Raw genomic sequence first — 16,595 nt, forward strand, 5'->3', positions numbered from 1 at the left:
GCACAGGCAGATTCACAGTTAAAAACCATTAATTGCCAAGTAAAACATTTTTCCTCTCTCCCAATTTTCTGCGGGTTAGTAGATGACTATTTCTTGGGATTTTACATGTGTTTAATTGGCCCTACTTGTGGTTTTATGCTTTAGCTAATATTTTAAAATACGCCTTAAAAAATTCCCAAACTCTCAAAGGCAGACTTTCACCAGAAATTTTTCAGAACGAACATAATAAAAGTGGTGACCATTTATTGAGCACCTACTATCTGTCAAGCAGGAAAACCCTGTGAGGGAGATGTTATCTACCCATCTTTCAGATAAGGAGACTGAGGCTCAGCTGTGGCAGGGTTAGGATCTAATCTCTCCATTACAGGGGCACAGAAAATACTGAAAAGTCTGAAAGCATCTCAGAGATAGTTTTTTATTGTAGTACATATACACAACTAAATTTACCATTTTAACCGTTTTTAAGTATCCAGGTCAGTGGCATTAAGTGCATTCTGTAGACACATTTTGTAAGTGATCATTTTGTTATCATTATTGCCAAGTGTCTCCATGCTTATTTCCCATGTTAAAGTTGGACCCAGGGGGACTTCCCTGGTGGCAGTGGTTAAGAATCCACCTGCCAATGCAGGGGACATGGGTTCGAGCCCTGGTCTGGGAAGATCCCACATGCCGTGGAGCAACTAAGCCCGTGAGCCACAACTACTGAGCCTGTGCTCCAGAGCCCGTGAGCCACAATTACTGAGCCCACGCACCTAGAGCCCGTGCTCTGCAACAAGAGAAGCCACCACAAAGAGAAGACCGCGCACCGCAACGAAGAGTAGCCCCCGCTCACCACAACTAGAGAAAGCCCGCACGCAGCAATGAAGACCCAACGCAGCCATAAGTAAATAAATAAATAAATAAATAATTTAAAAATTGGATCCAGGGAATTCCCTGGCGGTCCAGTGGTTAGGACTCCATGCTCTCACTATGGAGGGCCTGGCTTCGATCTCTGGTCAGGGAACTGAAATCCCACAAGCCACATGGTGCAGCCAAAAAAAAAAAAAAAAAAAAAAAAGATGGAAGATGGAATCCAGTCCGAATCCAGTCCTTCGAGGTTGAAGGAGGAGACAAACAAAAAGGAATAGATTTACAACCACAAGCATGGGATCCAAAGAAAGCAAACCACTGCACAACCAAGTAACTCACCAGCCAAACACCTGCCACAGGCCAGATCTGGGCGGCTGACTTGGAAGGCTGGGTGGGGACCTCTAAGCTGAGCAGGAAGTTCTTTGCTGTATGTATATGAGTGTAATGCAGACACTCATGGAATAGTTTAGCTCTGCCATCTTAGGCCACCAAAGAAAAGTTAGCTAGAAATCATTTCTTGGAAGCCCTAGGTGACAAAAAGCAGCTTTCCAGGTCTAACCATGATCTCTATAAAGCAGGCACTACACACATGGATTTGGAAACTTTGTAATGTCTCTTCCCACCACTCCAGCACGTCACAGACTCCTGTGCATTTATTCAACCTCCACTGAGGCACCTGCTAGGCGCAGACTGCTACCGGAGGCACTGGGAACCAAACCATCGTCCGGGTTATTGAGGGATACGGGTAAGTAAATTATGTGTGACAGCCCCAGGACACAGCAAGGCCTGTCATTTCTCCCCAAACACATACCTCCAACCCATTTCCTCTTCTCCATCTCCACGGCCACCACCCTAATGCAGGTACCACCATCTCTCTCCTGAAATGCTGCAGGTGGAGTCGAACAGGACTTCCCACCGTCCACTTCCACCCGGCCACCAGAGTCATGCCACTCTCCTGCTTAGACCCTTCCTATGGGTTACGGACTGAACTGCCTCCCCCTAAAATTCAAAGATTGAAGCCCTAACCCTCAACGTGACTGTGTTTGAAGACAGGGCCTTTAAAGAGGTGACTGAGGTTAAAAAATGTTATATGGGTGGGGCCCCAATCCGACGGGTCTCACTTCCTTATAAGAAGAGGATAAACCACCCCAGAGCTCTCTCTTTCTGCACGTGCACAGAGGAAAGGCCATATGGAAGCCAAGGAGAGAGGCCTCTCCAGAAACCACACAGGAGGCACTTTTGACTCTGTCCTTTGGAGACTTACAGTCTAGACAGGAGTCAGCTAATTACAGCCTGAGGGCCAGATTTGGGCAACCATCTGTTTTTGTAAATAAAGTTTTATTAGAACACATCCTTGCTCTTTCCTTTATGTACTGTTTATGGCTGATTTTGCACAATAGAAGAGTTGAATAGCTGTGATAGACACCGGATGGCTTCAGGGGCTAAAATATTTACCATCTGGCCCTTTACAGAAAAAAAGTCTGTTGACACCTGAACTAAAAGAAAAGATAATAAGAGACAGCAACAAAAGAAGTGGTCAATATCAAATGCCCACGGTCACATAAAATCATTATTGACCCGGATGAATCATGCATGCTTTGAGAATGTGAAATAAACCACCAGGTGTAGTGGAGGGGGGAAATGTCCCTAAATCGTACAGTTGCCCTATTGATTGGGAATGGTACTATTTCAACTGCTGCATAGCTGTTTAACTAGAAAAGACACACAATTCCAAATGCCTGAGGTAACAACACACCATCATCTCCCGTTTCGTGTGAGGAAGCTGTGGTCATGCATCTGCCAATACCCAGTTCGATGCAGTATTTCATCATTAATCCATGTGCTTATAATCACGACATTGGATATAAATGTGAATAAATATTAGAGCAAGGAAGCAAAAGATTTATCAGGATTTTTAAAAAGTCATCAATGTGATTTAGCATTCAAGGATTTTTCTGGTCACATGATCTTAGGAAAATGTCCTTAGCTCCCGCTCAGGCTGAAGAGCAGCATGATTAATTGGAAAGAACATAGGTCTGGATTCAAACCATGGCTCTACTGTTCACCACTTTATTACCATTTTGGAAGCTCATTTTTCTCATCTGTTAAAAAAAGGGAGGAGGAGGAAGATGTCTCATTTCCCATCCTGCCTTCTGCAGTATTCAGCCCTCTTGGTCATAAACCCCAGAAGACAGGAGGGGTAAATGGCAAGATTGCCAAATCTGAACCCCTGCCATCTTTAAATAATTGGCTATGAAATGCTTGTGAAGTGAATGAATTCATGAAATTCTCTATTCCCTTTGTGGAGGAGGGGGTCTGAAGGAGAGAGAACAGGGAAACCCAGGCACAAAGAAATACCTTTCTGCCTTTGCAATAAAACTCCGAAGTCAGAAGTAATGAAAGCACAGACTTTTGTTGCTATCACAAGGTTTCTAGATTCAAATGAAGAGAAAGGAGGAACAAAAAAAAGTTGAGTTCTGCCACTGCTAGGGTCTGATCTGTACCCATAACACAACTCAGAGGCTGGGGAAGGCCAAGAGTCCCCGATCAATGATATCTTTGTGGTATAAAGTGATTCATGTCCAGGATGACTCCAGCCTAAACAGGAAGTAAGATTCACAACATTCATTTTTGTTCATTCTTCATCTTTTTTATGGCCTTTAAAGTCCTCAACAAGAAAGGGTATTTCTGAAATGGATTTTTCCTCATTTCATTTGCCTATTTTTATTATTATTATAGATAATGCAAAATATTTAACATAACATATATCATGATATAATAAATTTGTGTATTATATTTCTATATGCTCTATGCTATCTATGCATGTTTTAATTATATGTTTCATACTAAATATAATAAATTACAACTCTGGGGGACTTCCCTGGTCGTCCAGTGGTAAGAATCTGCCTTCCAACGCAGGGGATGCAGGTTCAATCCCTGGTCGGGGAACTAAGATCCCACATGCCGCAGGGCAATGAAGCCCACGTGCCACAACTAGAGAGCCCGCGTGCCACAACTAGAGAGCCCCCGCGCTGCAACTACTGAGCCCACGCACTCTGGAGCCCGCACACAACTAGAGAAGCCCGCGTGCTGCAACTACAGAGAAGCCTGCATGCCGTGACAAAGACCCAGCACAGCCAAAAAATAAAAATAAATAAATAAATAAATTACAACTCTGGCAGGCAGAATCTAAGATGCCTCCAGTGATCCCACCACCTGGTGTTCATGCTCTTGTGTAATCCCCTCCCCGTGAGAATGGACTGGACATAATGCCTTGCTTTTTTTTTTTTTTTAAACATCTTTATTGGAGTATAATTGCTTTACAATGGTGTGTTACTTTCTGCTTTATAACAAAGTGAATCAGCTATACATATATAATGCCTTGCTTTTAACCAACAGAATGCGGTGTCTTGTGCGTGATTAGATTATAAAAGGCTGTGACTTCCTTGTTGCCAGCCAGCTCTCGTCCCCTCACCCCCTTCCTGGCTTTGATGAAGCAGCTATCCTATGGAGAGGCTCATATGGAAAGAAACTGAGTGGGCATCTGGCCAATAGCCAGCAAGGAACTGGGGTGCTCAGTCCAACAACCCTTAAGGAAATGAATTTTGTACATGTACAGCATGGTGACTACAGCTAACAATACTGTACTGTATAGTTGGAAGTTGCTAAGAGTAGATGTTAGAAGCTCTCATCACACGAAAAAAAACTATAACCATGTGAGATGATGGATATTAACTAAACTTACTGTAGTATCATTTCACAATATATACATACATCAAATCATTCCGTTGTATACCTTAAACTAACGCAATGTTATAGGTCAATTATATCTCAAAAAACCGGAACAAATAAGCACATTTTTTGAATTTAAAAAAAAAGGAAAGGAATTTTGGCAACAACCACAGGAACTGGGAAGTGGATCCTTTCTCAGTCCAGCCTTCAGATGAGACCCCAGCCTGTGCTGACACCTTAACCGCAGGTTTGTGAGAGACCCTGAAGCAGAGGACTCAGTTAGGCAGTGGTCAGATTCCTGATCCACAGAAACTGTAAGACAACATACGTGTTGTTCTAAGTTTTGGAGTAATTTGTTATGTAGCAATAAATAACTAATACACATATCATTAATCACAAATAATAAGAATTCTATGGTAAGACACCTAATATGGCTGGTTTTATTTCCAAGTAATTCCAAAGAAGAGCCCCATCAAAGAGGCAGCAGAAATCTCTATTATCCCAGTCAGTCCAGACATGCCACACACTGTTTGGAATCTGCTCAACACTCTTTTTTAATTAATTTTTTTATTGGAGTAGAGTTGATTTACAATGTTGTGTTAGTTGCTCAATACTCTTGAGAGTAAAATCTGACAAACTGGACGACCGTTGTAATTAGACCAAAAAAATCTCATGAACCAACAGTAATAAAACCTACCTAAGATCTAGGTTAAATTCAAACTTTGTACTGTTCTAGAAACAACACAATTACTGTTCCTAGGACAAATGGGGTTATAATTTTTATTTCCTCCCAAACTGAAGCCTAGAAAACCTAGAAGCCTGGGATAACTAACACAAAACTAAGGGACCATTAACATCACCGTTGTAGGGACAATTCAGCCAGGGCCTTTACTCATGATAGAAAAGGCTTCTCTGGGTCCACAGCTTTATCCTCTTTTCCTCTGAAACTCCACCCAGAGCCCTTTGCCACAAAGGAAGACCGACCCCCAGTTCACATCACACACCTCTGACGGCTACCATTTAAAAAGGTGCAGGGGAAACCTCAAAACTTTGACCTCTCGGAGAAGGGCAGTTTTTTTCATTCTCCTGATAAAACTTAAAGGATTCCTTGGTGATATTGTCATCCCAACTCTGTCATGGGCTCCCCAGCATATCCTAGTAATGATGACTGCTTCTTGTTACCACTAGGCTGCCCCTTACCATTCACTCCTAAGTATTTTCACATACATCCTCTCTCACAATTGTCGTGGAATTATTCTGAGACAGGTGGCCAGGTGCTATCGTTGCCATTTTACCAATGAGAAAACTAAGGTGGTTAAGGAACCCTCCCAAGGTTATTTAGCTCCTACCTAAGTGGTAACATCAGATTGGATGCAGGCCCCCTCACCGCATCCCCGGCTCTGTGCTAGGTGGGGTGCAGTACAGGCCCCGCGGCTTCAGAGTGGAATTCAAGCTCCGTCCAGGAAGCATCAGAGCCTGCTCCCCGACTGCAAGTGGCAAGTGCTTTCCTTGTCTACAGACCAACTTAGAGCCTCCTACGTCACAAGAAAAACGTAAGCAAAGGAAATGGAGAACTTGACAAACAAACTAAAGCCAACTCTGGGGTCTACAGACAGGTCTCTCCTTCACTGATGAGTTGTAAAACTTTAAAAGCTTCTCCCTTTATGTCACATGAGAGTGTATGGAAATCAATAATCATTTCCTAGCTGTTTTGAGCTGGGCAACGTGTGTGGGCATCACAGAGGGGAGCAAGAACTCTGGATGGATGGGAGAGACATTTTCAGGAATGAGGGACAGGTACAGTGAAAACAGCGGCGGGAAAGTAAATATAAGGCACCTGCCCGGCTGAAAGATTTAGCGGGTATCGGGGCAGAGCTCATGAAAGGCTGGTTGGAGTCATCTGCCCCCGCCTACGAGGACCTGACAAGGCTTTATTCCAGGCCGTGGACAGAAGCACTGAACGTATCTGCAAGGAGAGACATCCGATCTGCCCCGTGCTTCAGCGGGACGAATCTGATAGCGGAGGGAGTGTGGGTGGCCAGGAAGGTGAGAGCCAGGCAGGGAGACCATCCAGAGGTCACACTGGACACTGAGCATCTCCCAGGCACTTGTCACCGGTAAAAGCAAGCAGTTCGGTCCTGTTACCTCTGGGGCCACATTCAGCAATAATGCTCAGTGTGTGAATGTAGCTGCAGCCAGAAGGAACACAGGCCCGAAACAGGGTGGTGCCAACTGGAAAAATGTGTTTCAAATTAAGATTGGGTGGGGCTGCCATTCTTTGGTCTGGAAAACTAAGAAAAATAAACAAAAGACTAGAATGGATTCCCGTAGGATAATAATGCCAGAATTCCCCACAGGTTGACTTTGGAGCACAGCTTCAATCCAGTGTGTTTTGATAATAAATACTGAAAGTTACCAGGAGAAAAACATTGTTATTTTTACATTCAAGCGTCATCCTTACTTGTTAGGGACAATGGTCCCATTTTACTTCATTACTATTGCCTCTGTGATTAGGTTTTTCACTTCTATTCGTGCTTAAACAATATAAAATCATTGGGGCTTTATATTTGACAGCTGCCTGGGAGCCAAACCTCCCGAGAAATAAAAAGTTAGTCTGTCGAATTGAATTAATTTTAATGTTTGTAGAGTCACCAGCCTATTGACGGATGGATGCAATTAACAGAAAGATTACACTACCGAAGGATATAAGAATCAGCAGAATCTTGCAGAACTGAATAGAAATCTTAAACTTTTCATTCTACAAAGAGACAATTTGTATTCCCCATTCAGATTCAATAGGAACTGCTAGTTTGAATAAAAGGATAGAAAAAGTAATGTAAAAAATGATGTAACAAGCAAATGGGAACAAACACACAGGAAAAGATTACTCTTACTAGCAGTCAAAGAGGGGCAAACTGATGAAAACATAAGACACCATTTTATGCCTATTAAGTTAACAATATTCAATGACTACACCTAGTGCTGGGCAGTTGTAAAGCTGAGTGAATTCCCTCTCTCTGTTTCTCTCTCTCTCTCTCTCTCTCTCACACACACACACACACACACACACACACAGGCCTCCTGCTGCTGACATTGAAATTGCTACATTCCAATAGAAAACAATATAGCAACACTTTGTCCCAATAACACTAAAGATATTTATAACATGTGACCCAATAACCTCATTTATAGAAACATTTCCAACAGAAACAATTCAACAAGTAAAATAACTCTATTCACAGAAAAATTTTGGATTCTTGTTGTCAGCTATATAAAGCAGGAATAGAAACCATCTGAAAGTCCATCAGGATAATCGTTTTATAAATTATTATCTTAGAGTATCCATTAAAAATGACAGCCCTAGAAACATAGGAAATGCTTTAAATACAACATTAAATTGGGGGAAAGACAGAAATCATAACTGTGTCCTATTACTGCAGCTTTGTAAATAACACATACATGTGTATTTTGGAAAAGAATTTTTGCTCTGGAAGAAGAAACCCACTGTGTGTGTTTTTCTTCTAAAGTAATCAACAATTGATAATACCTACCCACCCTTATATCTGAAGACTGTTCAGCAGTCACTTATGTGCTGGGCTCATTTCAAGAAATCCTCACAACATACCTAAAAAGCAGGTATTATCCTCATTTTGCAGGCTTTATAGAGGTTAGGTGACTCCTCCAGGGTCACAGAATGAGATTTCAACCAGGTGTGTTTGCCCCCAAATCTCTTAAGATTTGTCACAGAGCTGTTTAAAGGGAGAGAAAAGATGTGTCAGGGTTTCAGGACCATGCCCACCCATGCTTTCTTACTATCAATCCTATCTCTTTGCAAATGATTACAAAACCAAAAGCAGGAGCGAAAGCAGGTTGCTTTCATCTCGAGGTGGTCTGAGCCCTGAAAAGGGATGCTTTGCATGTCAGGGCAGGAGAGATGAAACCTACCTTTTTATCTTTCGTACCAACACACCTTCCCGGTGCATTAGTCAATATAAGATCCCAATTCTCTCCTAAGGATCATGAAATGCCATGAAATCTAGTCTGGGCCCATTTTTTTCCTTACAGCCCTCTGTGCCAATGGAGACCCCAAACTACGGACCTTCACTAAACTTCCAGGCTGCACGCAATAAAAACAACAGACCTCAAGAGCCCTGGACAGAGGTCCAGTGACAAAATGATTTAAAATGTTAGTTGTTCCTCATCCCATCATAATAGACATCCGAAAGGTCTGTGGCCTCAACTGAAAATACAAACTCCCTTGTGGTACCTTTTTATATGTAAAGATGTTTTATATTTTCCAAATATTCATATGTAAATATGTTTCAAGGTTTAAATAGACAGTATGTATGATTGATACATCAAGGATGATCAGGGCACCTACTTGGTACCTTTTCAAGACACTGTCATGGGGACTTCCCTGGTGGCACAGTGGTTAAGAATCTGCCTGCCAATGCAGGGGACACGGGTTCAATCCCCGGTCCAGGAAGATCCCACATGCCGCGGAGCAGCTAAGCCCATGGGCCACAACTATTAAGGCTACGCTCTAAACCCCACGAGCCACAACTACTGAAGCCCGTGCTCTGCAACAAGAGCAGCCACCACAATGAGAAGCCCGCACATCGCAACGAAGCGTAGCCCCTGCTTGCCACAACTAGAGAAAGCCCACGTGCAGCAACAAATACCCAAAGCAGCCAAAAAAAAAAAAAAAAGACACTGTCATGGTTTCATGAATGTCTATGCCTGGTCACAGAGTCTTACTTCTCGGTCCATTTGAACATTAACATCTTCACAAATTCTGGGTCCCAGAAATTGAAGGGATGAAGGCCACAGCTGATATTTCATTACTGTCTCCCCTGCTGTATTTAAAGCCAGCTTAGAGGACACAACTTAGATTACAAACTCTTCCCAGACAGCTGAATTCACACCCAAAGTTTTGGACCAAGATCATACTGCAAACACATGGTTAATATTTTATATGTCCCTTGGAAACACGTTTGGTTTGAACGATCTCCAGAGTTTCCTACAGATGGTCAGCGATTCTAACTATCTGTTCTGGCTTTCAGATTTTTGGACAGGTCAACTAACAGAAGTGTCTAAGTTTCTACAGATCTGATAGGTTTAAGGATTTATGAGAATACTTATAGAGCTTCCAAAGCTTCCAGTGTTTTCCGAGGATGATGGTGGTGAGTGTTTAAAGGTAGCTGACTACACATTCTGTGTATCAGTCACTGAGCTGAGAGCTTGGCATGTACTATTTTATTTCATTTGCTGAGGGTCAAACTGTTATCCCCATTTTACAGATGAGGAAACTGACATTGAGAGGTTAAGTTCTCTGCCCAAGGGCATATAGGAGGTACATGGGATAAAATTCCTTATTGAAAGTTTATGCTCTTAGTCACAACACTCAGTGCCTTAATTGTACCTAATAGCATCACCATGGGGTAAGTTGGAGGAGATAATTAATCCAATTTATAGCTAAGGAGACGTATAACTAAGAGACACACAGTTAACTTTGTGTTGGAGCTAGTATGGGCGTGTGCCCAGCCAGGATGCCCTCAACATCCTCGGATCTCTCCACTCAAGGTCTGACCTCTGAGGAAACTGAGCAAGGGGGAGGGGCATAAAATGGAGGTCACTACTGGCAAGCGTGGGTTCACCCTTACAAGAGAATTCCTCACTGTCACCTAGAATCTGGGTCTCTGACTTTATATGAAATGCCTTTTGCCCTCTGTTTACCTGGGAGGAAGAAGTCCTTGGACCTGCCTGGCTCCTGCCCTCTACCCCATCCAGCCCCCTACGCTGACTGGTCACGTGGTTTCCCAAAGGTGCCCCCTTGGCAGTGTCCTTAGAAGAGCCCCTGGGGCAGAGGGGCTCAGTAGTTCAGCCGCCGTCTCTTTTTTTTTTTTTTTTTGCGGTACGCGGGCCTCTCACTGCCATGGTCTCTCCCATTGCGGAGCACAGGCTCCGGACGCGCAGGCTCAGCGGCCGTGGCTCACGGGCCCAGCCGCTCCGCGGCACGTGGGATCTTCCCGGACAGGGGCACGAACCCGTGTCCCCTGCATCGGCAGGCAGACTCTCAACCACTGCGCCACCAGGGAAGCCCTCTTTTTTAAAAAAAAAAAATAAATTTATTTATTTTATTTTTGGCTGCGCTGAGTCTGTTGCTGCACGCAGGCTTTCTCTCGTTGCAGCAGGCAGGGCTACTCTTGAAATGCCTTTTGCCCTCTGTTTACCTGGGAGGAAGAAGTCCTTGGACCTGCCTGGCTCCTGCCCTCTACCCCATCCAGCCCCCTACGCTGACTGGTCACGTGGTTTCCCAAAGGTGCCCCCTTGGCAGTGTCCTTAGAAGAGCCCCTGGGGCAGAGGGGCTCAGTAGTTCCGCCGCCGTCTCTTTTTTTTTTTTGCGGTACGCGGGCCTCTCACTGCCGTGGTCTCTCCCATTGCGGAGCACAGGCTCCGGACGCGCAGGCACAGCGGCCGTGGCTCACGGGCCCAGCCGCTCGGCGGCACGTGGGATCTTCCCGGACAGGGGCACGAACCCGTGTCCCCTGCATCGGCAGGCGGACTCTCAACCACTGAGCCACCAGGGAAGCCCTCTTTTTTTTAAAAAAAAAATAAATTTATTTATTTTATTTTTGGCTGCGCTGAGTCTGTTGCTGCACGCGGGCTTTCTCTCGTTGCAGCAGGCAGGGCTACTCTTTGTTGCGGTGCGCGGGCTTCTCATTGCAGTGGATTCTCCTGTTGTGGAGCACGGGTTCTAGGGGTGCGAGCTTCAGTAGTTGTGGTGCACAGGCTCAGTAGTTGTGGTGCAAGGGCTCAGCTGCTCCGCGGCATGTGGGGTCTTCCTGGACCAGGTCTCGAACCCGTGTTCCCTGCACTGGCAGGCAGATTCTCAACCACTACACCACCAGGGAAGCCAGCCATCTCTTTTAAATCTATGGTGCACTGTAGAATTTTTATTTGAAGAACTATGGCTTTCCAAAAAAAAAAAAAAAAAAAAAAAAGATATAATGACCACTGCCTTGGCCCATTCTCCCAGGAACTAAGAATGCGAGATGTGTGTGATATCATGATTTACAATAAGAAATATATATTTGGTCTTTGTCCTGTTCCTGGGACAGATCTCCTAAAAACTTGGAATTTCCTAAGTGGTGAGAGTTACAAAAGTGTCTTCTGCTATTTAATGAGGTGACTTTAGGAAGGCACCTAGGGATTGGGAAAGGGGCTACAGGTTGAATCAATCACCAATAGCAATGATTTAGCCAATCACATCGATGTAATGAAGTCCCATTAAAGCCCTAAAGGAGAGGTTTGAAGAGCTCCTGGGTTGGTGAACAGGTAGAGATTTGGGAAGAGGGTGCACCTTTCCCCATAACTTGTACAACGCATCTCTTCCATCTGGCTATTCCTGAGTTATAGTCTTTTATAATAAACCAGTGATCTAGAACAAGCAAAATATTTCAGTTCTGTGAGCTGCTTTAGCAAATTAATTGAACCCCAAAAGGGGGTCATTGGAACCTCCCATCTACAGCTGGTAAGTCAGAAGCACAGGTGACAACCTGGACATGCCATTGGTGTCTGAAGTTGGGGGGAGAGCAGTCTTGTAGGACTGAGCCCTTAACCTGTGGGGTCTGATGTTATCTTCAGGTACAACGGATAGTGTCAGAATTATGTCGAATTGTAGGACAGCCAGCTGGTGGTAGAGAATTGCTTAGTAAGTAGTGTGGGAAAAGCACACACACGTTAGAATTGGGTGCAGAATCGTTTAATGTGACTCATCCAAGTTTCCACAGCTAGTCAGGGTCAGGCTGCCGCTGCAGGGACCTACGAGGAGTAGGGAGTTTGGTTAGCCCAGCTTGCAGGTAATAAGGAAGTGCATTCCCTGTAGAAGCTTCAAAAACAGTAGCAAAACCAACTAAAAAGTCATAGTTTTTCTTACATTATTATCGCCATGAATGGATGTCAGTGATAAAACACTCCTCTCAAAAATCTTTTTGTAGTTTCTGCTCAATTTTAATAATATATAGGTAAACTTAAAAAAAAATACTACTTATCTACAATAAATGTGGGATGCTATGGAAGCCAATCCTGAGAACTCCTGGTTACACAGCCCACCTGTCACACCCAAGTTCAGGTGCACGTGTTGTTGCAACAGCAGCTTTGAGGCTGGCTTCCAGAAGTAAGTGTCTTCCAGCCCCTGGTATTACATATGCCTGAGCTTCTGCAGCAGATTTGAAATAAGCAATTATAAAGACAAGAGAGAGAAGAGTGACATGAAATTTAAAACAACCAATCACAAAACAGAATGCTTCCTTCAATTCCAGCACCCTCTGTAGCCACTTGGAGTTTTTATTTGCATTCAAAATTTAAAACAGTGAAACATACAGTGAGTTCTGACTTAGCTCCAAAAATTCAAAATGAATTCTAGTTTAATAAAAGAAAACATCACTGCCTGGGTTTCTTTTCCAGAAATGAAAATTATTCTTATTCATTTCATTTCCCGAAAATAATTTTGTCCTATAGAGAAGGAGGTTTTAAAAAATGATCTGCACTGCATGCCAAATACTTGGGGTACACCACGGCTGGCTGGTCTCCAACTCCTGGGCTTTAGCTCTGTTCCCCATATCATGCTTCCTGTTACGAATATCATCCCAAATTCATATGTTGAAGTCCTAACCCTCCAGTACCTCAGAATGTGACCTTATTTCGAAATAAGGTCGTTGCAGATGTAATTAGTTAAGGTGAGGTCATGAGGGTGAGCCCCAATCCAGTATGAATGGTGTCATTATAAAATGTGGACATTTGGACACAGAGACAGACACACACACACAGAGACTGCCATGTGAAGATCGGAGTTATGCTGCCACAAGGAACTAGCAGAAGCTGGGAAAGAAACCTGAAACAGATCCTTCCCTAGTACCTTCAGAGGGAGCATGGCCTTGATCCTGGACTTCTATAGCCTCTAGAACTGGGAGACAACAGATTTCCATTGTTTAAGCCACCCAGTTTATGGTACTTTGTTACAGTAGCCATAGTAAATTAATACATTGTTTCAATGTGTGGTTTTAAATTTTTAAATTCCTTAATTCCTAGGAACAGAAGATGTTACAGCCAGATACTGCTTATTGTGTGTCTACAAATTCAGAATTCACCTCCCACCATGAATGTGAACCTAAAAGGGAAAGCGGTGGCTAGCTTTCATAACAAATTATACACTTAAGATGTAAATAACCATGTTCTGTTTTCTCTCTCCTAATTACCCAAACATAAGACATGCTACTTTTTTGCCACTTAACTAGGTTACAAGTTATTTGACGTGAACAACGGGAAGAAACAACTGGTATTGAACGCAAATAAGAGCAGGCTGCTGAAACAGGAATGACTGATGCAGGCCTCCTACAAACATCTATTCTGATTTGCATTTTAAGAGAAAACATAAAACCTATAGAGGTGTCCAACATTTATTAAAACAGCTGCAAAATGTTTTGAGGTTTTAAAAAGTGCCAATTAAAAAAGCTTTTTACTCCATCTCTTAAAAAACATGGCCCCAGGAAAAAAATGCCAATTCATTCTAAACTTTCTTCTCTTCTTGGTCAATATTTGCTTCCCTTTACAATCTCCGTATACCTTTCTGGGAGCATTAGCACGCGGTGAGGAGGCTTGCGTTGGATTTAGCAATACCTACCCTCTCCAACACCTACTCGACCCCGAACACAAGGGCATGTAATACTGAGAGAACTTTTTTTTTAAAACGCTGAAGTGAAATAAAACGTAAAACCACCAACAAAAATACATTTGAGTATTTTTTGCTCTTTCACATGCCAACCTTCTCCAAAGACCCAGACTTCAGCCCTCACCTCCTGCAAGGACTTGCTCTATTGACACAGAAAAATTACTTCCTCAACCCAACTGTTATCATCATACTATTCATAACTTTTATCATACTGTTACTAATGCTAATAAACTTTTGTAATAGTTAACGTGTGACCTCACCTGGTTTAGGTGCAGGCATGCTATGGCACTCTGAGTTGAGTTGGGAAGATGGGCTGGGGAGGAAGCAGGCCCTGGCTGAGATGTTCATAGGACTCTCCCCATCACCTCCCACCCCACCTCTACTCTCCAGAGCAAACCCTCAACTGTCCATCATCAATCAATGCCAGGGATAAACTCCCAACAAGCAGCAAATCTCACTGTCCTGAACTTAATATTTCAACACAATAATCCTCCTGACTGCCCAGAGCTCTTTAAAAAAAAAAAAAAAAAAGTAGTATAAGAATAAAGAGCATCGATAAGTCAATCAATAAATGAGGGGCTTAAATAATCATTCAATCTTCATAGCCACGCCAGGAATGAATATGTGCACACAGTACATAATCCAAGAAAAAACTACTTAAAAGCCTTTAAATACTACATGGATTTGAACGTTAGATATCTGGAACAAATTAAAATCTTTTTAAAGCACATTTTTAAAGCACTCTGAAAAGACTATGCTCTGGATTTACAATTGGCCATTCCTCAATATTTGAGTTGTGACACACATACTCTGTCATCCTACAGTCAGTGAAAAGCCAAGCTACACTCAAGACCCGAAGTTGGTGTTTTGGCCACAAAACGGGCCACCTCCAGACACTCCTCAGCCAGACCTGCCTCGCAGGTCAGCCCCTGGGCTCAGGGCTACCAACAATCAACCCAGACGCAGAGGCCACACCCTCTCCTTTGCTTTTTCACCTCAGAAATCTGGCGATGGTGACTTCACGTCTTAGCCTTCCAAAGTCTAAATGCCATGCACAGAAAACAACGTTGCCCAACCCTGATGCTGCTAATTCTGTGTATGTTTGTACATATCACATGAGGATTTATCTTTATGAACGCTTGTCACGGTTTAGACACGCTATCAATAAGAGAGGGATCATTCGAAAGAGATTTAAAATTTGCCATTAAGACCAAATACAAAATACAACTAACAACCAACACATTCTGAAAACTGAACCAATGACCTAGGCTGTCCTAGGTCAGATGTGGAAATCTGGGAGATTATTCAGGTTGTCTTCAAAAGCTACAGACAGAGTTTTACATCTGCGTTAGCATTAGAAAGGCTATGGCTCTCAGCTCTGGCCCCGCCCATCGTGGTTCCCCACACCGCCCCACTCCAGCCACCTCCTGCCCACACACAGGGACACACTCACAAAGGCAGCAAGGCACTTTCATCCCTTTTCCAGATCCTCAAATCCTGATGCACTGGCTTTTTTATTTGCAAACAACTTACTGTCTGCCTGACCCATTCTTTGTATTCTGCCTTGTACTATGGTTGCTTTTGTTTCTTAAAAAGAAGTAAATTCCAAAGCTCAAGACCAAGCCCTATTCCTCTTATTTCCCAACTGAGGCAGGATCAAGGGATGGTTAAGTGCTTCTGTCTGAAGACAAAGAGACAGGGCTAAAATCCCAGCTCTACCTCTTACCACTCTTGGGACCTTGGGGAAAATAGCCTCACTAAGTCTCCTCATCTGTAAAATGAAGGTAATGCCTAAGGTAATGCCTATCTTACAGATCCTTGTGAAGCTCAATCTTGGTCTCAGGTAAAACCCCTAGCAGAGTGCACAGCACCTGGGACCAAAGTATCCACTGAGTGAACCATTTCATCAGAAATTCAGCAAGACAGCACAGCTATGAGACAATGAATAATATATTTCTCAATAAAACTTGTTTCTTATAAACTGTTATAAGCCTAGGATACTTGTGAGCTGAAGTTTTCAAGTGAAAAGAAGAGTAAGAAAATAAAGATAATAGTAACCTTCGTATTTTACTTGAGAGTTTGCAAACAGTTTTCACATACCATTAATGCACTTGAGCTATACAATGTCATTGAAAAGTAAATTATTTTTGTTTTATTCTGTGATATCTCCATGGCTCAGAACAGTGGCTGACACACAGCTGACCTTTGAAGAAAGAACTACCAAATGGGGCTTCCCTGGTGGCGCAGTGGTTGAGAGTCCGCCTGCCGATGCAGGGGCCGC

The 16,595-nt window shown here is 43.3% G+C and overlaps 1 protein-coding gene across 2 annotated transcripts in view; it reads right to left on the reverse strand.

Moving 5' to 3' along the window:
• The window catches only part of ATP8B1 (ATPase phospholipid transporting 8B1), a 112,244-nt gene that overhangs the window by 62,714 nt on the left and 32,935 nt on the right, over positions 1-16,595 (reverse strand). The window contains exon 1 of one of the 2 annotated variants that reach the window (XM_055080263.1): positions 8,207-8,299. The exons of the other annotated variant lie outside the window; for it this stretch is intronic. The gene's annotated coding sequence lies outside the window, so the exon portion shown is untranslated. Of the gene's footprint in view, positions 1-8,206; positions 8,300-16,595 lie in introns of those variants that run through there. 2 annotated transcript variants of the gene reach the window in all.

This window comes from Physeter macrocephalus, chromosome 19 (genome assembly GCF_002837175.3).
Source record: "Physeter macrocephalus isolate SW-GA chromosome 19, ASM283717v5, whole genome shotgun sequence".
Classification (NCBI taxonomy): Eukaryota; Metazoa; Chordata; class Mammalia; order Artiodactyla; family Physeteridae; genus Physeter; species Physeter macrocephalus.